This window comes from Aulonocara stuartgranti (assembly GCF_965226115.1).
Source record: "Aulonocara stuartgranti genome assembly, chromosome: 12".
Taxonomy (NCBI): Eukaryota; Metazoa; Chordata; class Actinopteri; order Cichliformes; family Cichlidae; genus Aulonocara; species Aulonocara stuartgranti.
In genome coordinates, this window is record NC_138948.1 from 36,306,002 (window position 1) to 36,330,255 (window position 24,254).

Consider the following 24,254-nt stretch of genomic DNA (forward strand, 5'->3'; position numbering starts at 1 on the left):
GTAAGTTTCAGGGACTCAGCTGGTCCTGCTCAGTTATTCTGCTAATCCTCTACCTGCTGAGTTGACCTTTTTATAAACCAAAGGCAGCTTTACTCAGGCTAGATCTAAATAATTTCTGCAGACTGCCAACATAAAAGGAACTATATAGTGATAGATGTTTCCAGTTTCCAGAATAAACACCAAATGATGTAAATTCACTTTCTTTCCAACAATACGAAAACATGATCTGATTTTTATTCGATGTAGTAATCACTGACAGTGCACCCATAAGACCAACTCTAATATGCTATACGAATACGTTATGAGAAATTGACGGGGTCGTTGTTAAATAAATTTCCTCATATCTGCACTTAGATAAGCCATACATAGTGGAGCCTAACCAGCTTATTGTTGGGCCAGTAATAATGGCGCATATTAGCTATTTGCCAATCTATCAGTATCGACATTTGGAACAGCTGATAAATGAAAAATAAAGAGGAGAAGGGAAAAATACAGTTTAACCATGTTATTAGTGTTTATTAGTGATGTGCGATACCACTGACTTCCTTTCCAATCTGATACCAAGTAAAATTCAGGTGGTATCGAGGATACTGATCCGATACCGATACTTTGTACAAAAACTTAATGTTTCATTGCATTTTCAAATTATAGCTTCATAATGATTACAGGACATCAGACTACTTGTTCTTATTGCTTAATAATGCAGAATTATCATATAGAAATAAAAAACCTGAAGCTGTGCGCTATTTGAACATGTTGCCTGCCTGCAGCACTAAAGGACTCAATGAGAGACCTAGCAGCACCTGTCCCTGTCCTCTCCTCCTCTTCAGTTCGCCATACACTCGTCATATTCTGTGATATGATTTACTCTGAGGTGTTTGATGAGGATTACTGGTGTTGCCACAACACCTCACTTTCTTGCCACATGTATCGCAAACCGTGTCTTGGCTGTTTGTGGATGTAAAATACGTCCACACATGACTCTATTTATGTTCAGCCATTGTTGTGAGTGTTCCTGTTAATGATAAACTACAAATTTACCCGAAATTACTAAAATATCGATATTTTAATATGAGAATCGATTCTAGAACATAAATAACTGGTATCGGAGGAATCGATATTTCAATATCGATCCGCACACCACTAGTGTTTATCTTGCATAGTTTCTCCACCAGAGGGCACTCTTGTTGAGAAGAGTCGGGCAGAGCATAAACAAGTAAATAAATAAATACATGTAACAAATCTTAAGGAATTCTGTGTATCTGTTTTATGTGTCTGAAAGAAAAAAGTTAGCAGATATACTGAAATATCGGATTTTTCAATAACCAACTATCGGTATTGGTCTTAAAAATATCGGTCAGGCTCTAATACGGAGAATATCTGTAATGAACCACTTTTGATTAAGCTCTTAAAGTAACAGGCAGCTATGAAAATACAAATTCTCAAGAGTGACCAGTCTAAATAAAAATAAATGTAATACATGTAAAGAAGGGATATTTGTAAAGCCTGCCGAGTATTGTTAAGGTCTACAGGCATAAATTACATCCTGTCTCAAGGTTTGGTATCAGTGCTTTTATTTGTATTTATTTTTGGATTGATATGAAATAAAAATGAGGTTATGCTTTCGAAATAAGCATTCACCAGTAAACAGAGAAGCTTTAGATGATCTAGATAATGGAATATAATAGTACACTAACAGAGAAGAAGAGTTTGTTGTGGAGCTGTTGAATTGGATTACACTATTTTACATTTACAGAGGTGGTGTGTATATTACCTGCCATCTTTGGTCCTCATCCCAGGATGCCTTTTGTAATGTTTTCATTTTAAACAGCTAAACTTTAGAATAAGTTGGATCCAGTCTTGTTCTAATGACCTTTTAAAACGCTAAATTTGTTGTACTCAAGGCTGACAGGAAGCTAAAACTGACTATTAAGATGTTCTTTACTGTCCATTGTTGTCAGATTTAGTTTATCTTTGACACACTAACCACGAGGCTGTTTCAGTTTCACTGTATGATAATCTTAAGTAACTGTGAGTGATAAGGCTATTTGTATTTTATCCAAAGTATTTTATCATTTGCAGTTTCAGACACAGCGTCTATCTCTGTAAAAAGTTCACGGTTAACTCTTCAAAAATAACTGGGAAACAACCTTTCACGTACGAAACCGCACACTGCACTCACTGGGCTGTTGGAAACGTAATTACGTATTCTGGAGCAGTTATATTACACTCTTTCTTCGGAGGCTGTTAAAGTAGGCAATAATAGGAATTGAGAGACTGTGGCTTTCTGCTGAAGAAGTCAACACTGAGGAAATACTGGTATTCAGTCACACGGAGCAAAGCAAAATGTCACACAGGACCAATTCAATCTGGCACTTTCCTCTGTAAGAGTATTTGTCATACTGAAATGCATGCGGAGACTAGAACTGCTGTATTAATTTGCATGCTTTCAAAAGATGAAAGAATTTTTCTCTGATCTGTTGAAGTCTGCTCTTTCTGCAGACATTAAATCCTTTGAGATAACTAGTGTTTACTAGTCTAAAAACAATTTGTTCCCTTTAGATATTTAACAGATGGTCCTATCTAAATGGAATGAGTTCTAATTTGCAGGTGATATTATGCAGTCGTAAAGTTTTCCGATTCAAATTAAGCACTTAACCAGCTACATGTATGCAGCGGATATTATTTTTTATAGTTTTGCTAAAGTTATTGGATTTAATTAAACAGCAAATTATATAATAGAATAAAGATTTATAGCCCCCCCCCCCCCCCCCCACCCCCCACCCCCCCACCCAAGAGTATGGAAACATGCTAAAAGATTCAAAGGGAAAAAATAGAAGAAAAATATGTGAGTTTGACATCTGAAATCTGTCTGCTGTAAACGCGCAGTGACACAACAGCAGGGCTGTTCACCGTCGCCCATTTTTAAATGGATCTTTGCACTTTGTTTTAATGCCATATGTCTAGCAGAACTGTTGGGTTACCGTATACATTTTCCAGAATAATGTGCCGAGCAGCAACACTGTATTTGTTCAGCATTTTTATACACGTATTTGTTTGCTTTTATATTACTTTATGCAGTGTGTTAAAGTAAAGGAATGTAGAAAATAAATTAATTGAATAAGATAAGATAAGATAAGATAAGATAACTCTTTATTGTCATTGCACAGTCATACATAGTACAGTAGTACAATGAAATTGGAAAAACTGTCCTACGTCGGCACTACATATAACACAACACGACACGATATGACACATCACAACGTAACAAACAACACAACACACTATAATAACTTAGTATAAAAACGAAGAATAAGTGTATGTGTATTGCACACTGTTATTATTGCACATTAATTATTATTGCACCTTGTTATAAATATAAATATTATTGTTATCGTTTTAATGCACTTTATGAAACACTTGACATCTCTCATCTCTGTTTGCAATTATTCTTCAGTGCTATTTCTTTCTCATAGAGTTTTACATTTAACCTTTTTTATCTGTGTTTTCACTGCAAGCACAAATACACTGCTGTGTATGTGCATGTATGAATACTCAACATAACATTTTTTTTTAACTCAGATTGGGGATATTTGACTAAAGTATCGACTTTCCAGCCTTACTGGAAAGTGTGAAGTCATTCATCATGGTTGTGGGTGGTGCTGGGGAGGGTGGTGGTAGTGAGGAGAGGTGGGTAGGGAGTCATCCCCGGGGACTCTTCTTGTGGCGGCTCTGATCTTGTCTCATGGCAGGCTGGGCTGGGATAATAAAATCTTTACAGCTGTTAACTGAGTGAGTCACAGTGGGCAATTCTGGGGGTCTGCAGACACAATGGACCCGCCTGCAGCAGGGTCCACCACAGCCAGCCATGAGTCTGTGCAGCTGTCCCTCATAGAGGTGGCTGTGACCTGTTGACCCCACCTACAAATTGCCGTCCTCGCTGTTTTAAAACTGGCCAGACTTTTAGAGATAAAAATCTTTTCTTTTTAATTCATATGAAAATTCACATTAAACTTCCGTTTAGTTCAGCTTTAGCATTACTAATGCAGTGCCCAGGCACATTTATAAATGAAAGAAGTTACAGGAGGTTTGCAGCTTCACCAAGACAGTATAATGCCCATATAGGGACGGCTTTTGGCTCGCATATCTACTGTAAAACAGCCAGTCTAGGGGGAACACTGTCAAGACGTTGGCATTTCACTATTATTTAAGGGTTTAACATAATTTACAAGTAAAGCTGAGGTTGTGTTTGATGCATTAGTCACTGCACTTGCAAACAGTGACCTCAACACAGCTCTGTAACTCTTGTGTTTGAGGTATGCTTAATGCACTTAAGTTTTCTCCTAAATGATAGGTGTAACTGCTGAGAAAAATACACAGCTGCACCACCAAAATAGCAAAAGAAGAGGGTATTCATAGGAAGTACAACATTCAAGAATGGGGATCCTGTGCTCACACATTAATGGTCTGTAGTCATGTCTATAGAAATAGACCTTGTTACAGACTTGCTCCACCAGCGTGTCCATTTTGCATATGTGGCAGACGAAGCTGGCAAAGACTCTGATGTGCATGATCAGCGTGCATTGTGCCAAAAATGATCGCTTTGCCGCAGAAATCCAATCATTTGGAACTTCTAATACAGAAAGAGACAGGAAGACAAACAGAGAAGCCTCTGCGCTTGAAATCAACATGTTTATCGCAAAAAGGAAAATGACCTAAAGCACTGAAGAGCGGTGGTTTAAAATCCTGAGATGCTGACTACTGTATGATCCAAGGCGTCTCACTCTGCTTCTCAGTTCACTCAACAGCAAACTGCTAGTCTCCTCCTCAGGACTTTACTACCTCCAGGAAAGTGACTCACTTTTTCCTACGTCTTAGGATGCAGTCATGGTGTTGTTATATATGACCCACAGTTGTTTGGGGGCTCTTGTAGCCAAAACCACACGTCTGTACTATGGTGTCATTCAAATGACTTTTAAAGATTTAACGTGGATATTTATTCAGCAAGTTAAAAATTTCAGTTGGAACCGGTGGCTTTCAAATGTGACCGCTGAAGCTTGCCTAATTGTAACTGCTGGAAAACACTAGGTAGATCCACTGCAACACGTTGGCCAGAGCAAGTCACCAAGTCTTAGTAAATGTGTATTGTTTTATTGTAATTTGCTCAGTAAAAAGAGTGCATTTGTGCAGACTACAGTCAGCCTTGCGGTGTACATGTGTGACCTGCATGCGACACAAAGTTGGTTACATGCTGGCTGGACAAGGACTGAAAAATAAAAACTATTTATGTAATTCAACCCAAACATAATCTGCACTGAAAAAGCAAAATATGGAGGACTGTTCAAAACAGTGGTTGTTTGTTTGATGTATTTGTCTTGAAATACTTGACATACAGCTTCTATTTTATAACTTCATCATTTTTACTCTGACGGCTTGTATACATTTCTCTTGTGACACCTCCCAAATGTGACTGTGCATTTTTCTTGTTTTCGATGAAGCAGCAGATCGTAATTCAACACAGTTTTCACATTATCTGTATGCAACAAGTGGTTTTGACAGTAAGGCTAATGAGGTATGACTTTGGCCTCTCTGGCATGTTGCCTTAAGAAATGCCTGCACAGTATGTTGTGATACGATCTTATCGGGTCTGGTTTCTTATCTCTCTCAGTCTTGCTGATAATCATCACGTCTGTCAGTTAGTTTTCTATCACTGCACAGCCATGGTAACAGTGCAGATGCTTAATGTTTGAGAGCAATGAGGATTTAAGAAAGAGGTCAAAGTGCCTTTTTTTCCTTGTTGGGGAAGGCGGTTTACTCCTGGTGTAGGCATTATGGTAACAGTGCTGCAATTTAGAAATACAAAAACGTGACTCATCTCAGTAACTGGGTACACAAAATGGGAGAGAGCTGGCCTTTCATTCGTAGGACACGGAAAGTATCAGGTTACTGCAAGAAACCCAAAATACCTAAAGATAACTTAGGGACAATGTGCTGATAGAAAAGCAATGCTTCCTTCAGTGTGCTCTATCTTTAACACCAGGCAATTAAATTTTAACCACCAACCCTGATTGCTTACGTCGTGAAAGCCTCTCAAGTCTTTTAGCGAAAACGCGCTGTCCAGGTTATCACTCCTCTTGATGTGAATAAGACATGATGTTGCACTGGCTCGTTGAAACTAAGACAAAATAGGAAAAGAGGATGTAAGCAACATTGTTAGGCTTAGAAAACATTTTGTGGGACTGACGGCTTGAAAGGATTCAGCGTATTTGAGTGTTTGAACTTGAGCACAAGCTCTGGATATGCCATCTCTCTGTTTCTTCTTTTCATCCCAGAGCACTCATTGAAGTATTTTATTGAATACAAATTTGAACATTAAAAAAAAAGTAGAAAGCGTCGCGTGATGAGCTTAGCAGATGTTGTTTTTTTTAATAAAAACAACCACAGGAGCCACACGAGCGCCAGCGAGGTTAAAGCTGCAAGCTGCACCCCGGCTTGCATCTTAGCTCGCTCACGGTATACAAAAGCAGCCTCATGTGACTTGTCTGTCTTTTTGTTTTCTTCCCTCTGAGTACCTCTTCAAGATAAGATCTGCTGCATGTTGACACTTGCTGCAGAAGCCTTTTCAAGTCATTTCCTATAATGCACTTTTATAGTCTAGACTTTCCTAAGCTGCGGTCCCCTAGCTTTTACTGATATGATCAAGTCAGCAGCTTTTACGTTTAAGTGAGATTTAGGCATGTGCTGACAGGTGGGGTTGAGATTCAGTAGCATCCTTTCAAATTCTTCATTGAATGAAATTATCAGAGGTGGGACCAAGTCATTGTTTTGCAAGTCTCAAGTAAGTCTCAAGTCTTTATCCTCAAGTCTCAAGTCAAGTCTCAAGTAATGTCAGGCAAGTCAGAGTCGAGTCTCAAGTCACTGGTGTAAAAGTCCGAGTCAAGTCACAAGTCTGAAACTTTGAATTTCAAGTCCTTTCGAGTCATTAAAAAAAACGAAAAAATAATGTTGCAGTTATGCTAAATGTAAATATTAGACCATGTAATTTTTAAATCTGTGTTTTTCTCAACACATGACAAAATAGTGAACTTAGAAAATATACACAAATTGTGAAATTGCACCTCTTTAAAATGCAGCTCAATTAAACCTAGCTCCAAGAATAATTTTCACCGACAGTTCTGAGATAAGCTGCATGTTATTCTTGGATGCGGTTGTAGGACCGGCTTTAAAATCGCATGACAAAAATATCATACACATTAAAAAAAACTGCATCACCAACGTAGCCTGGACAACATTTGCTAGTTAGATGAAGTCAGCTATCTCATCTTAGCATATTTATATGCATATTTATAATTATACGGTTCTTGGAGTGAGTGCATACACTCATGAAGTTTAGTAACTTCAGGTCACTGCAACAAGCCCAGGTACAGTTTACCGACGGATGGGTGCAGGACCTTGAAATGCACCGTGTAGAACGAAAGACCATCGTACGTATCATAAGTTTACCAGTCTCACAAATCGTCGTCATAAATACACATTCGTTAACCGTTTATTAATAGGACCTTTGAGCTCAGCGGTAATTAATTAGTAGTGGAAATAATTTCTGGTAGCATCACAGAAATGTAGCAGTGACAACAATATTGTATGCTGTAATCGCACTGGGCAATTAGTGATACAAAAAACCTGTTTTATCCTGTGAATAAAAGTATATGTTTTTGTCAATGTACCTTAATAACAGAAGCGAAACGCAATATTGTGTCAGGACAATTTACTATTTATGCACAATAAACAAAGGAGCATAGTGCGACCATTTCTGTTCAGCGCCAGACTTGCTTGTAACCTATATCACCAATTATGTTATGAAAATGACGCATTAACTACAACAGCAGACTGACCTTCGTGTAAATGCTTGGAGCAGACTAACCTGTGAGCTGGAGTGTTCTGGGACGTTATATTTGATCTTTGAATGGCTGCGATCCAGGCCATCCGTCGCGTCTTTGTTACTTCGGAAACATGGCTGAACAATTTCTTTACCCCTCGGCTTCCCGTGGCTGTCATGCGACCGGCTATTGCAGTTAATAATACAACAGCTTCTTGACATTTTTGTGTTTCTTTTTATCGCTGTATAACTGATTTTAATTGAAAGCCTGCGTGCGCTAGTACTTCTTGCCATGAGTTCCCAGAATCCTTTGCGGTTCTACCCGTGAATGACGTCACATTTTCAATCTCTATATAATATGCATGTTAAATTTTATATTTGGGGTAAAATATCAAGTCTTTTCAAGTAAACCGGTTCAAGTCCAATTCAAGTCCCAGGTCATTGGTGTAAAAGTCCAAGTCAAGTCACATTTTTTCAAGTCAAGTCTAAAGTCATAAAATTAATGACTCGAGTCTGACTCGAGTCCAAGTCATGTGACTCGAGTCCACACCTCTGGAAATTATCTTAAACATTTACAAGTGATTTATGAATCTCTGTTGTTGGCTTAAAATGCAATGACCCTATCGTGTGACGCAGCTGGATTTTGGCAAGCTTGTGCAAGAAATCATCAGGTTTCAAGCTGTTGGACTGTGGCCCAAAAAAACAGTAGTGCAGACAAATCAGCATCCTGTGAGGATCTACGTGTAGCTACAGGCGTGCTTTAGGTGTGTTATCACTATCTGGTGACAGCTGCTGGCTTTACCAAGACTCGTGGTTAATCTGCGAAAAAAAGCCCAAATATACCAAAAGTAATTATAATTATATGTTACTAATTATTGTTTCATTTATAGACAAATTAAGTTAAATAATGTGCTCTAGCCGGCTATGGCCGGCTTGGGAATAACTCAGACGAGTTGGAGGAGGTGGTGGTGGCACCTCTGATTAGATTGCTGCCCCCATGGCCTGGATCTGGATAAGCAGCAGAAGGTGGATGGTATATAAATAATACAGAAGTTTCACTTTGACCCGTTGTAAAGTTTTTCTTTACCTTTTAAATGAACGGTATAAAATAAAACATTAAAAACTGCCTTCTTATGTTGCCTGGTGAGGCTCACTGCTGATCCACAGCGTTACCACTGCTGATTTTAAAGGCGAGCTCAGAAAAGAATGTAAATATTTTCACCCTAAGCCGGCTGATGAATTTCATCGACTGCGTCTGGCTGAACCTCAACTGGATTTGGGCCGCTACCAAGACCGCTCAGCGCTGGGAGTAACCCAGCTCCAGCCATTTCTCTCCCTCTCTGACTCGCTCTCCGCCTGTTTGTCCCCCTCTCCCAGTGGCCGACAAAAAGCCACAGGAAGCCGCTGTCAGCTGCCTCAAGAGCACAGTGAGAGATGCAGGAAGTGACCATCAATCCCTCCTCATTTCCTCCCCTCTGGTCTTTGGCTGCTGCTGCTGCTGCTTTTGGATGCCGCTCTCTCTTAGCTGCACGCCATCAATATGGGCTAATGATAGGAATTAGTAATGAACCGCTGGACGCTGACATTAGGCAGATCAACAAGATGCTTGTTCCTCTATATAATAGTACATGGCAAGCTGCTCTAGTGCAGGAGCTGCATCATGCACAGATTAGGACCAGATTGAATTAGCTGTGGCTGGACAAGTATGAGAGGAGGCTTTAGTGGTTTGTATGGTACTAGAGTACATGTGGTAAGGCTTAGAAATTTGAATGGCAGAGGAAACGGAACAGAGTTTACAGTGGCTTTAAAATCCCCAAGTGGTCTGGAAAGCACATTTTTCCATGATTGTGTCTTTGTTCTCGCACAAAGGCAGGAAACATAAGAAGATGTCTGGTATATTATAGCAGCAGTGGAGACTAGTCTTACTGGTTAGTCAGAGGGCAGCAAAGTGCTCATCCACTATGTAAATCATGCCACACAGAGTAGCTGTGTGTGTGTTGAGGATTTGCATCATCTGGTGTGGACAGAAACACTAGTGATGTCCCAGTGACTCATTTGCTAGTTGAGTAAATGGAGGAAGAGCATCAGTAAACCAAATCCTGACCAGTCTGATGATTTGATTTGGAATTAAATGGCCACACCCATCAGGTACTTTTCAATTTTGACTGTGTTGACTGTTAACAAGATTGTGAGTTTTGTTTCCATCTATTTATTTCTCTCTTTCTCTCTCCTGTGTGGGGCCAGCCAGCTTCTGAGGGAGTTTTTTTGGCTTCGCTCTGCTGTGTTTGCTAGCTCTGTTGGCTGTTTGGTGCAGCAGAGCCAGATGGTAAATGGTAAATAGACTGGATGCTATGTAGCGCTTTTCTACTCTGCTCAAGCACTGAAAACGCTTTATACTACAAGCCTCACTCATCCATGCACACACATTCATACAAGCACTTTTTTCTATGCTTAAGTGCTTTCTATCTAACATGCACACATTCACACTCCAGAGAACGCATCAGGAGCTTTCCCGAGGATGCTTTGGCATGCAGACTGGAAGCCAGCGGTCCCCACCCCCCAGGCCACAGACTGGTACCGGTACCGGTGAAATTTATGGTTTTCGGGGTTTTTATTGTTAATTCTGTTTCCCTGGGTCTTTCCCCGTGTTGTAGTTGTGTGTCTTATTTTGAAAGAAATATTTACTCGTTACCATAGCGACCAGAGAGCATTAAGGGGCAGAAAGGAGGACGTTACTCTCACATTTCAGGAGGACGCTGCTAATAAAGTTACACAATTACACAGTGAAGTCACGTTTATTATTATATTTACAAAATACCACAGTTGTTGTCTTGGTCGTATCATTTTATTTTGTTGTATTTATCCGCGACACCTTAATGGCTGGTCCATGAAAATATTGTCTGACATTAAACGTAGTGCAAAAAAGGTTGGGGACCGCTGTCCTGAGCCACAGCCACAGGAACTTTAGAGTGAGATGGCAGTTGTCACTGTGAATGACCGCATTCATATTTTAATCTCTACTTTTCATTAACTTTAAAAATGTATCAGCTGTGAATCAGCGGGTTTAACAGGTTTCAATGCTAGTCGCTACGGGCACGTGAAATGCATTGAGGTTTCATACAATAGAACCATAGACAGAGAAAAAAGAATAGCCCGCATAATGGTTTCACATGAAACTTTTTGTTAGAAAGAATAAATGATTTAATGCTATTCAGCCTATTTTGCTCAAAATAAAGAAGCATCTCTACCCCCACAGATCACGTCAGCTGTTTGTCACTCAGTCATGTTGACCTCATCCTGACCTGAAGCTGCAGAGGATGTTTTAGCCTGGGGCCAAAGACGACCACTGTGAACAAATTCTCTGGTATCTTCTTTTTATTTAGTTTACTGGGGAATTTCACTGGGAGGGAATGGCTGATGCCCTTAAGGCGAGCAATAGAGCTGTCTGGATGCGAATATAGTTGGGAACTGAGCAGCTACCAACCACAAAGAGTTATATCGCGGTTTTTGCTTTGCTCTCCTCAGACTGCCCAGATGTTGACCCTCTAGAAGCTGCTTTAGCAGCTGGATTTGATTTCTCCAGACCCAAGCCCCGTACTCTCCTCCTTCCTTCCTAAAGTGCATTCTCATACTGGGAACTTACTCTCTCACCGGCATCGAGTGTCTCTCTGTCTTCCTCCTGTGATAAATGTTGCAGGCTTTGCCAGCCGAGCCCAGACGCTGTCAGGATATTGCTTTGCTTTTAGCACCAGAAGGACTTCTGCTTCCCGGCTCTTTGAACCAGGCGGTACAGGAGACAAGAGACAAGAGTGTAATTACCATGGCAGAATGTGCCGCGCACCAATTAATGGCAGCCTCTCTTTGAAAGAGGAGTATTGTAGGGGTGGGGATGACTTTCAGCTGCCATTGCTGCCTTCTGATTGAGGCCTCTTTGAGAGAAAGAGGCAGTGTGCTTGTTGAAGCATCTTACAGCTGAGGCTCCACACAGCGGTGGGAACACCAAGAGCTGCAGGCGCCGGGAGAGACGTAGGACTCAATAGCGATAATCTTAAAAGATAGCGCCGGCACGTCATTTCCACCTTTCTTCAATTTGACTTTCATTATTAAAATTGGACACGATATCTTTTAGCCTTCAGATGCTTCAATTCACGTCTCACGACACCCTTTTTATCGTTAATCAGAGGCGAGCGTGTGGTTTAAGAGGGAGCATTCTTTGAATGGTTTTTTTCGTCAGCGTCTACCCTTTGTGTCCCGCGCAGCCGTTACATCACACGCAGCTCGTTCGGCCGAGTTTACATCTCACACCTTCAAAGCCGGTGCGGCCCAATTTCCTGGCTTTCTGCTGTTCGGAAGAAAACCTGTCAGTTGTCAGTGCTGCGTGAGCCTCATGAAAGCCTCCTGATCCACATCAAACAGCTCGATGGCCACAGAGAACACGGGGGCTGCTTTGTTAATTTGCTAGTTGCAACATGAACGGACAGATTGCATTGTTTACCATAATCACACCTACGTACGGCGCATCAGGCTTTTCGAGCTCGCAAGAAAGTGATCTCATAATAAAATTTCCCAAACACTGAGACGTGTGTTTTCTTTGACATCTAAGAGGTGATTGATATGTGATTCTCTCCCTGCTTTGCCAGCCTGTGTTGTGTCTTATGTCATTGAGACCAGCTTTGATAAATCAATGAAATACATCAACGGTATCTCAAACAGAGAACCCTGTCTGTCATCCCGCTAAGCCAATCTTCCATGAGTCAGTGAGTTATGAACCCAGCAGCAGCTTATGTGTATCAACAGCTCTGAATGTAAAAAAACAGAGAGAGTAAGAAAAAGAAATTCTTCCCACAAGGGAAACAGCATCGCTTTCCATTGTAGCAGCAGGCCTTTCAGATTGAAAGCAAACATTCCTTTTGATGAATGTGGCTGCTGAAAAAAAATACAAGGATCAAGCTCACCATGCTTTTTAGTGTGTGGGAAGGAAGGGAGGGAGAGGAATGTATGAACCCCACATCTACCTCGAGCCTGCCACGGCCTTTCATTACCCAGCCTTGCTAAAGGAAAGGGGAATTGAAAGGTCTGCGCAGGAAGCTCAGCCGACAGAAGGCAGACTACATGTCAAGTGAGCCGCAGCTGTTTTGCAGGGCAGTTGATCCGCTCTTCATGGCTTCGTGAATTACTCCGCCTCCTAGCTATCATTTCGGTGGCGAGTTGTATTCACAATTGGATATTTATGTAAGAAAAACAAAATCCGGTTTGCAGCGTTTCCATCACAGTCTTTAACCAGCTAGATTTGCTTAAAGGAGCACAAGAACGCGGCCACAGTTAGGTCATTCACTTATCACATGATGTTGTATTTTAACACTGGGCGGCTCTTCAGAATATTTGTTTCAGAGATGCTGATGTGCAAGAGCAAGATGAGTATGTAAGCCCCATCAAATGGGGCAGAAATGTTAGCTTAGAATAACGATTGGGAAATGTCAAACAGCCTGCTGCTTTTTTAGGATCATTTGTGCGTCCACTATTAACAGAGAGGTCAAAACAACCTGAAGCTGCCAGCACTGACATTAAGCAGTGTGAAATTGAAAAAGTGGTGTTTTGGGAGAAGGCAGGTCTCCACCAGGAGCAGCAGCAGTCCAGGCACAATGAGACGCAGCGACAGGGCTGACAGGGATGGAGCTCATTTTTAAAGCTGTTGTGCGCCTCCACTCGTGCTGCTGAGCTCAGCCAGGCATAGACAGAGGCAAAAACCAGGCTGCCGGAGACAAGGGCATGTTCAGCAGCCTCGCTACAACAAATCTTCAAAGGGAGGATTTGTATGAAGACATCCGCTACATATTTAAAAGCCACTCCTCAATGTGACACCATCAGAACCTTATCTGCAGAACTTAACTCCTACCTTTTTCCCTGGAGCGCTGACAAAGATTAAGCAGATGTACTCTGCATGTGCTGTCCCTAAATATGAAAGCTTTTTCCAAAGAAAAAAACGTGTGTATAAATATATAATAGGCGGTACGGAAGTTCTGACATGTGTGGTCACAGATTATGTTGGCACGTGGTAAACAGCAGTTTTTCTCATACAGTAGAAACCTCATGCTGAGCCTTAGAGAGCCTAATATACGTTAATATACAGATAGGTCATGTTTTGATTCGAATGTTTTGTGAATGGAGAATTCATGCAGTCAGGCAGTGTAGATACTGTGTTGATCGACTTTGTGTACTTAACACTGTTGACTGAGTTGAGCAACACATGTAAATAGGAGCTAATAAGTACTGAGCAGCAGCTACTTTAACTGGATTTATTGATTGCTAGCTACTATGTTAGTATTGGTATTACAGTAAAAGGACGTCAGACTTAATACTGTTGCCCAGGGAACGATCAATTACCAACACCGCGGGATCCAAACTGACAAATAGTGATGAGAAGAATACAAACAATGCAACACTATTTTTAAGGCGTTTGACAAAGTGCAAAGAAAATACAGTAGCTTCACTGTTAACAGACGGCATCTGTTATGTCATGTAAACGAGCCCGATGACAAAAGCTTTTGAAATGTGCTCCACTGTGTGATTATTTACTCAGTTCCCTATCATGATTCCTGAATGACATTTCCCATATAGGAATTCAAAAACCACCAATTAATCACATTAAGCAACTGCCTGCTGTTTGCCAAGACTGGGAGTTGTTATGCCAGCTCTGTGTTGGCTCCATGGTAATTAAATTATATTAAAGCCCAAATACTGTGCTTTTTAAGTCGTGTCAAATAAAGCATCTCAATAGTCTCATGTGATCTGAACAATGTTGACGCGACACTGATTAGAGCGTGCTCAGAAAGAGCTGTGTGCTTTGTTGATTCCTTTTGTTGTCATTAAAAGCTGAGTTATTGCCTTGCTGCTGGAGGATTTTCATTTCTCCTCTCTTTTATGGACAAAAATGCCTGTGGCCTATTTTCAGCTAATGTACTCCTGGGTACTGGAGGCCTATTGTGTTTCCTGTAGACAATCTTTTTAGCTACACAGCCTTTTGCTCCGATTATACTGCTTCCACTCTGTTTGTATGATCCACTGTCACGGGAAACCACTCTGCTTGATATCAACACAAAGACGAGACCCACAATGCACCTCAACCTGGAGAGAGAAAACTCCTAAGCCTTGTTTGCTGTGGCAATTTTTTTTTCTTCACATCCCACCAATGTCTGAGACCATCAGTTAACATATTGCCTCCCGTTCCCCTATTATGTGCCTGATGTAAACCACCAGCATGTGCAGTTAGCTGTTGAAACATGTAAGGGGCTGGCTGATAGAGGACATGAGCATCTTAAACAGACTGCATTATTAGGTACACAGCTGGAGGCCTGCAAGCCTCTCATTTGTAGTACCGCAACGGGAGCATAAACAACGGTGTAATCTCCTCAACTTCAGTGATGTAATCGGCGGTAAAAACCGGCGATAGTCTGTTGTGAATGAGCTGGCCGAGCCACTGATGCAATACAGCTCGCTTTGATGATAGCGCTCCTTAGCGTCGTGCGCTTTCTTTGCGTGTGCTGTCAGCGTGATGGAAGTATTTTCAGCAGCCGTGTGGGGTCACTTAAACTCGGGGAAACTGTTATATCTGGATTGGTGCAGGTTTTGTGTTGGAGTTAAATACATCCCCACTTGGAAACCGGATAATGTGCAGTGACAAGTGTCCACTGTAGGCTGGAGATGTTTTCTATTGTAAATACGTCTCACTGCAAACGTATCTGACTCTGGGGTTCCTCCAGGTGTACAGACATGCGAGGTTAAATAATTCAAAATAAGTACGCGTCACACGAGTCTTTGAGCTGCAACTTCGGCTTCCAGTCACAGTCAGTCCAGAGGTCACGTTTCCAAAGGTCAGTCTTATTCCCAGGGTAACAAATACTGCAGTTCTGTTAAAGCCACTGAGAGATTTGCATAACGTTTCATTCAGTGTTGGTGCCATGACACATCAGGTTTAAGTCATTTCTCACTTCCATCTCATGAGATGCTATATGGAGACTTATAAAACACTCCTTGGCAACACATCTTATTATTCATTTATTATATTTAGGAAAACAGAACAGAGGTTTCTGGCACAACATCACCCACTTTTTAGTCACATGTGTACATACTGGTCACATACTGGACACGTGACTGGTTGTTTCTAATTTTTCCCAACAGGATTTTCTTTCTTTACTCAAACAATAACAGTATAGTTTCATTCACAGACTTAAACACATTCGTTTAGTAATGAAGCTGTTTTTTATACTGCAAGTGTTGCTTGAGCGTTGACCTCTTAAGCTTTAGGAGGAGGCTATGGCAAATTGTCCCGGTTAGACCAATGACCTTAGCCAGATTTTAAACTACTAAAAGAGAAGGATTGGTTTGTCGCTGAGAAGCTGAACCCTTTTCTTGCTTATTGGACGGGTTTTGGCTGTGGAGACAGGATGAAGGAGCCACAATGGATTCGATTCTTTATTAGCAGTACATGCACAGACTGTGCATTCACTTATAGTCAAAGACAAATTCATAACCGATAATGTTGCAGGGCGAGAGAGGACACTGGCAGCGTGCACAGAGAGATACAGTAACAAGTTCAGGAAACACCTTGCAGCAGTGAGTTATTCAGGGCAATCTGGGGGAAGGCAAGAAATATCCACATGTCTAATATATTATGTTTAATTCCATGCATGCTGCTCAGAGTAATCGCAGTCAGTGGCTCTTTTGGCAGCAGCACAGTGTCACTACTGTTTCTCTTGCAGTGTGCGCACGCAGGCAGAAAGACAGTCACTTGCTAAGGTTAGGGGGATTTTAGACGAGTATTTCTATGCAAAATCATGAGGGTACCTCATTGCATCCCCTATGCTAAAATGTACCCAGCTGTCCTTGACACTGCAAAAACATGCACATTCAAATAGACCAGGTTCTGTTTAAAAAAAAGTGCTTGCTTATATCATACAGTTCTTTTTTTTGTTGAGCTCTGAGGCACCAATAAAAATAAACACTGGCCTGCAACCAAGATTTATATTTATACTAGGGTACCTGTGATTAGCTTTTTAGGGGCCCATTGAGCTGTGTGGACAAACAGTCCAGTCTCATATTAATAAGGAGTGAGCTGCTGTCTTCAAGCTTATTACTGTTACTGAGCTCATTAGCCTGCCGGCCCGGAGCGCTTCCACAGGCTCACACATTGGCCGGTTAGGATATATTCTTTCCTATATTGTGCTTGCACGTGTAAACATTACCTGGTAAGTCCTTTACCTAATTTTGCTGCTGGTACTCAGACATAACCAGGCTCACGTTACATGTGCTCATCCAGGTTTAAAAAAAAAACTGTGGCAGCAGCGTCTCGCTTTCGGATCAGTGGAGAAACAGAATTTGGGTTTTCTGAAACTGAAGTGTTACGTTTGCTGACTTGTTCAGTAACTACTAACCTAGTTTCCCAAAACAAGTCACGTGAATAGCAACAGTCGGATCACTTGGTTTTAAGGTTAACCTTGACAGGAATGTCAGTTTAAGGATTACCGACGCATCATAGGTGCTTGTAGAAACAGAAACCATGTGGGCAGAAACCCAGTTTGTCTGTGTTTCATTTAAACATCATATCCCAGTTGTTGAAACTAGGATGATCTTTTTATACAGCTCATTACCACGGAAGCCTCTATGATTCAAGCTACGTGTGATTTATTCTATGTTGTCAGCTATAGATGCAACAGTTAAATGAGTGTGATCAGGCTGAAGCTAACACTTGTGTGTGGATTGTCCGTTAATTCTTTTTTTTTTCCAGTAGCAGTTTGTATTGACTAACGGCTGCTAACGGCAAACCCAGCTGTTTTATTGCCTTACTCATAGAAACCCTTAAGAGCTAGAAGTCATGAAAGTCGTGTACTAAGAACCTAGACGGACTAACTTATTAGAATTCACTCGAAGTACCTCAATTTTAGGCAAATTTCTATTTTTCCTATGTGTAAAATCTTGGAACAACGTTTCCTTCATTTGCCATATAAAAGAACTTGTCTAGAGACGCATACATTACATAGACTAACCTGTTTGATTAACCAATGAGAGAAAAAGAGAATGGGGTAATGAGTTGTTTACCTTCTCTATAAGTTATAGCCAGATGTTATTGCTTAGCACCAAAAATATCTTTAAAATGGGACAACTAAAACATACTCAATCTTATGCTAATTAAACAACAAAGCCTTTGATGGCAGTGAAACACACTCAAGCAATGAAAGTGCACGAAAAACTGCCAAATGAATTCAGTGAGAAACTGATTACTGTTTGTTTAATCATTACAAGTGACGTCACTCAGGACTCCAACGCTCGCTTCGTTTTTTCTGCAGCGTCTGAATCACTCCACTTCACTAAGGCACCTTAAGATTGGCAGGTTTGCGATGCTCCAGAAGTCAGGATGTGCGTTATCCTGTTCAAGTTTACAGTAATGAATGTAAACAGAGCGCGAGACAGACCAGAGCCTTTGTTCACAAAACACATGAGAGTTGAGCACAAATCTGGCATCACAACATATCACTGACTGAAATCTGCAGATACTGCGTTGCTGCTGAGTGGCTGTGCAAATCCCCTAATTTCATGGTTGTGCATGTTCAGATGTCATATTCTCTTTTAGCTATGCAAGCATGCCAAGTAGTGTACATGGGCTGTTATTTGGGCATTCTCTCTGAAATAATATGTACCGTGTCAACACAAGAAATGGATATGTGCAGTTCTTAAAGTGAGTAAGTGTAAATGGACACGCAGCTGCCAGCAAAGTGTAGTTGACCCTTTCCTGACTTCTCAGGCTGCACTTCCTGTTGCATTAGAGCGTGTGTCTGTGAACAGAATGCTTGACATGTTTTTTTAGGGGTGTGATTATGTTACCACAGTTTCGACCGCCCTGCACCTTATGATGCACACACTGTGCTTTACATTACACGTACAGTACACTGCCACATAGAACAGCGTGATTACCCAGCTTTCCCTCAATTAAGTTTCCATGACAGTGGAATGTGCAGGCTGGGAAGGTCGCTGAGGAGATAAGTACTACTTACCATATTCAGCGGCGTTTGAACTAGGTAATTATATTCAGCCGGAGACGTTTCTCCTTTCTCACCCCCACAGTTGCTCTCTCTCTGTCTCTCTCTGTTTCTTCACGGCTAGTTTAAGCGCTGGTGTTGAGCTTTAACAAGGCTGCTTTTGTCCTAGATAAAGCTTCTAGACAGCACTCATCAGTGCAGTGTAAGATCCCTGCCTGCCGGAGCACAGAGCACTGCCCTGGGGGCATCTTATCACTCCGCTGGCAATCACAAATACCCACTGAGATAGATGGGCTTCTCAGTTCTCTCTGTGGGGAGCCCTTCAGCAGAGAACGATGGCTTCTCTCTTTCTGAAAACACTTCTGACTGGCAGCTTGGCAGAGAGACAAACATAAAAATACAGAGAAAGCAAGAGCTATTGACAGGCAGATCCCTCAACCCACACATAGAAGTATTGGTCTCTTTCTACACATGCACTGATTGACAGATTGGCAGACAAGATGGAAATGAAGGCAGACAGAAAGCTGACATATGCATATAACACGCACGAGGCTGTGTTGGTGCAGTCGCGCGCGCACATATGCATCCCACACAACAGAGCCGTGTGGTCGCATTCCTTACGTATTTTTCTTGGAGCCCAAGAATGGCACGCTCCACACGTGGATTCTTTCCTCGTTATTAAATTCAGCACCAATTCCAAGTGGCATTGTCACCCGTCCAGACTGCCAGTCAGTTTTGCCCCTCCCCAAAAAATAAATTACAACAGTGTTTTAGAGACAAGAGGCAGAACGCATGGGATCTTTATGAACGCTGGCAGACGGACATATTTATAAATGTGGTGCCAGGATGCTGCAGTTACAAAGTTGCGGTTATGAGAGATGCTATGGATGCTATTGGAGGAGGAAATTAAGTACTGTTTGCTGTCCTGTCAGTGTGTCATCCTGCGTACTGACCCGCAGTAGTTACCTCCTCTTATATCACCATCTGTGTTATTTGTTAGTAAAACAGCACTGTGCTACTGTCATGTAATTACATGGGCTCGCTCTGTACTGCATGATGAATGTATACGACTTAATGCGTGCAGGTGGCGGGGGGAGGGGGGTGCAGATGGTCTGTTATTATGCTGTCAGTGATTCAGGCAGAACAGACAAGCTATTTGTCTCCATGTTGTAATGAGTCAATGTTTCAAAACAGTAATTACTTTTTTGACTGGCTGACAAATGACAAGAATAGTAGCATACATTTGGCCATGCTGCCGAGTGTGTCCACACAAAAACACACACGCCGATGTCGTGACTGAGTCAGGCTTGTGTTGACCTTTAACCCCCGGCTGTCACACGGCTATTGATTCCCTTCTTGTGCCTGACCTCATTATGCGTGCCAGCAGCCACCCTAGACTTGTGTCCGCCGCCCACCATAGATGTCATCGTCACTCTTCACTGTGTTGTGAGGATGACATTTACACCTGTGATAAGCAGGTCACATTTACCGTAATCCGATGCACAAAGCAAATTAGTCACATTTTCTCAGTTGCTTCGAGTCATAAATGGCTAGCATTTTTTAACATTGATATCTGGGCTGGATTTGGGCATTCGTTATCAGTGTGGCCATGCATATATCTGGCATTTTGTGAAGATATTTTAGCGGTAGTCTGGGGGATTGGCTACACATATAAATGGGTTTTATGCAATTTTTATTTATGGGGTTTTTGCTCAGCTCATATATGTTCCAGTCACACAGGGTGCACTCGGGTTTAACAAGTCCTATCTCCAAGTAGTCTCACCAGACGCAATGCTCAGAGGAAATTATAAAAAGCTGGTTAGATAGAAGGTAACATTTGAAGCGAGCGAGCCTGGAGGATGGAGGAGAGTTTACTTAAAGGATGCCAGAATGCTGCCGTGTTTTGACTTGAGCTAAATGTCACATTAATGTCAACTGCTTCTGATCCGTAAAAAAAGAGGAGAATGTACCACCAGGGTCACTGTAAATTATTATCATTATTCTTTTACAGAAAAGCACTTGTTGAAATGGTGAGGTGATGGTGAAGCGTTATTAGGACTTGGTTGCTGTGAGGAGAATTGTATTTTTTTTGCTTTGAACTTTTAGGAAGGTCCTGAGTCGACCGTTTGCAATCAGTATTACATGTTTGCCCTTTTCACTAGTGAGATCTTGCCTTTATAAGAGGCATTTGTGAGTTTTGACAACTTCAGCAGCGGATCAGGCTTTCTTCACTTCATAGCTTTGTTCAAAAGGTTCTGCAACACATGCACACATTGCTCTTCACAGTAACATAAGTGTTGGATCAACACCTTAGTAAAGATAGTGTTTGCTTTCATTTCTTAAAAAAGTTCCACAGAGATATTTACATATGAATTCTCTGTGAGAGCAAACAGCTGTGACTTGAGCACTAAGCTTAATTAATTTTCACGTGAACATACTATCAGAAGAGAGGCTGTCGTTTGATTCCTGTCCGTATATGAACAGCAGTCTGAAGCAAAGTCACCAAACAAACCTGCACATTGAAAAATACCTTCACCGGGTTATTAAATGTTATAGTGCATGAAAGCTTTCATTGTAACAGATTTCCCTGTTTAACAATGACAGCTGCATTTTCCAACATGAAATTGGCATTTTTCACACTGTACCTACTGTGATCTGCAACAACAGCTTATTACTGTATTTCCTCTAATTGCAGTTACTGAGCTATAAACAATATCTGCCTAATAGTCCACGAGACACATCCACAACAAGTCTAAACATAAAATAACCATCACAACACTACTAAAATCAAGATATAAACATTAACAGCTCTGTAAATCTCTGCAGTTATCATTGCAGAATCAACCTTAATCAATAATATTTACAATATCTTACATCTACTAGTGGAACTGGATCCAGCATCAGTTTATAGTTGAAATTTGGCTCGACTCGACTGAGTCTGACTTAACTGAAAAAGAAAAACTGCAGTATAATCTAAGTTTCTTGCAAGCATTATTGAGAACAACTCTTTTCTCAGTTATTGATTCGGTCTTGAATACCTCCCCCGCTTTCCGTATAGATAGCTCCATTGAAACTTGCGATAGGTTCTTGCAGTTTTTTATTAATAAGATAGAAAGGCTTCGATCTACATCTACCCCATCTCTGTATAATGTCTCATTAACATTTACCTCCTCAACTGCTTTTGACCAGTTTGAGGCTGTATGTCTTAACCAGGTGGAAGATCTTTGCAATAGCATAAAGACATCATCCTGCCCTTCAGATGGAGTCCCAACCCATTTTCTAAAAAAGATTATTAAGGTAGTCGGTCCCGACATTTTAACTATTTTTAATAGTAGTCTCAGCTCTGGAGTAGTACCAACTGGATACAAGCACGCTGTAGTGCAGCCAGTGCTTAAAACACCGAACCTTGATTCTTCTGTTTACAAGCTTCTGTTTCTGTCAGAAATTTCAGAAAGGATTGTATTTGAGCAGCTACAAACCTTTCTAAATAGTCATAATATTTTTGAGAAGTTCCAGTTGGGCTTCAAAACCCACCACAGCACAGAAACTGCCCTCCTAAAAATACTTAATGATATTTTATCACTGACTCAGGAGGCCCAGCTGTGCTCCTGCTCCTAGACTTAACTGCAGCCTTTGATCCTGTTGACCGCAGCATTCTGCTCTCCCGTTTGGAGCAATGTGGTATCAAAGGTATCCCCTTGGAATGGTTTAGGTCGTACCTCTCCGAGAGGACTTTTTCCGTGAGCCTTGATGATTTTATTTCTTCCCCAGCTCCTTTTACTTGTGGTGTCCCGCAGGGTTCCGTATTAGGCCCAATTCTTTTTTCAATCTACATGTTGCCCCTAGGCCTAATCTTTAGGAAGCATAACATCTGCTTTCACTCATATGCCGACGACACCCAGATTTATCTTCGGTTTAATAGAAACACCTCCACGCCCATAGAATCGCTAGTCAAATGTCTTGACGAAGTTAAAACCTGGATGGCCTCAAATTTTCTTACCTTCAACGAGGATAAAACTGAGGTAATTATTTTTGGACCAAGCTGTAATTTTAGTGCCCCAGATTTGGACTTATGTAACCTAACATGTGCTGTTAAAACGCATGTAAAAAAAACCTGGGGGTTTTCTTGGATAGCAAACTTACATTCGAGAAACAAATTAATTCAGTTGTCCAGCGGTCCTTTTTTAAATTAAGGCTCCTATCCAAAGTGAGATCTTTTTTATCTTTTAGAAATTTGGAACGAGCAATTCATGCGTTTGTTTTATCTCAACTGGATTACTGCAATTCACTATATGTGGGTGTCAGTCAGTCCAGTTTGGCAGCTCGGCTTTTGACTCGTGTGAAGAAACACTAACATATTACTCCGGTGCTTGCTTCCCTTCATTGGCTTCCAGTGCGTTTTAGAATTAAATTCAAAATCTTACTTTTGACTTATAAAGTGCTAGTTGGCCGGGCACCTATTGACCTATTGCAGCTTTATACGCCTTCTAGAGCCCTTCGATCAAGCGATCACCTGCTCCTACCTTACATAAGTCTAGGATGGTTCATAGAGGAGATCGGGCATTTGCGGTTGTGGCACCGAAAATGTGGAATAATCGACCTCTCCACAATAGAAAGGCCCCAACTGTTACTCTTTTTAAATCGCATCTTAAAACATATTTTTTTACTCTGGCTTTTCAAACGGTATGAGAGTTACCAATTCTTTTATCCTAATTTTCTTTTAATTTTCTTACCTGTCGTTGTTGTCAGTGTCATTGTTTAACTGTTACTCTGTACAGCACTTTGGTCAGCTCCCTGTTGTTTTTAAACGTGCTTTATAAATAAATAAATGAAATCTAAGGTTATACAGTAGCTAACTCTTTAACATTAACCGCATTCACCTATATTTTCAAGATTAAGTAATGATTTGTGTCCTGCATCTTCAGCGGTAGGTTTGGACAGAGTCAAATATACATGTATTTATGAAGCCAGCAGCAGATTGCTGTGAATGGATGACTACCCTTGCTGTGAGAGAGACTCTGGGAATGAGAGGCAGAGTTACATCAGTCCATCAGAATGTAATAGGGATAAAATGAGGTTCGAGTCTTCAGAAAAATGGGGACAGGATTGGCAGTCCACATTTATAGGGCAGTTTGAATATTAAGTCAGTGGACATGAGGGCAATAGACCTCTTAAAATTCTATGCCCGGATGTCATTAACTAGGCCGAGGGAGGCTGGGAGTGACTGAATGAATGCGGGTTAGAGCAGCTCCCCACAGGCTCGGCTAAGATATACTGTTTTTCACTTCATTTAATGGTCTTTGAACTTAAATATGTGTGCGTGTGATATTACTTTTTATGTAGGC

General features: G+C 41.2%; 2 protein-coding genes across 9 annotated transcripts in view; one reads left to right on the forward strand and one right to left on the reverse strand.

Moving 5' to 3' along the window:
• The window catches only part of galnt9 (polypeptide N-acetylgalactosaminyltransferase 9), a 344,527-nt gene extending 336,547 nt beyond the window's left edge, over positions 1 to 7,980 (reverse strand). Inside the window, exon 1 of the mRNA XM_082553737.1 lies at positions 7,922 to 7,980. The gene's annotated coding sequence lies outside the window, so the exon portion shown is untranslated. The remainder of the gene's footprint in view (positions 1 to 7,921) is intronic.
• Positions 1 to 24,254, forward strand: part of fbrsl1 (fibrosin-like 1) — a 283,332-nt gene that overhangs the window by 40,817 nt on the left and 218,261 nt on the right. The gene's annotated exons all lie outside the window — the stretch shown is intronic.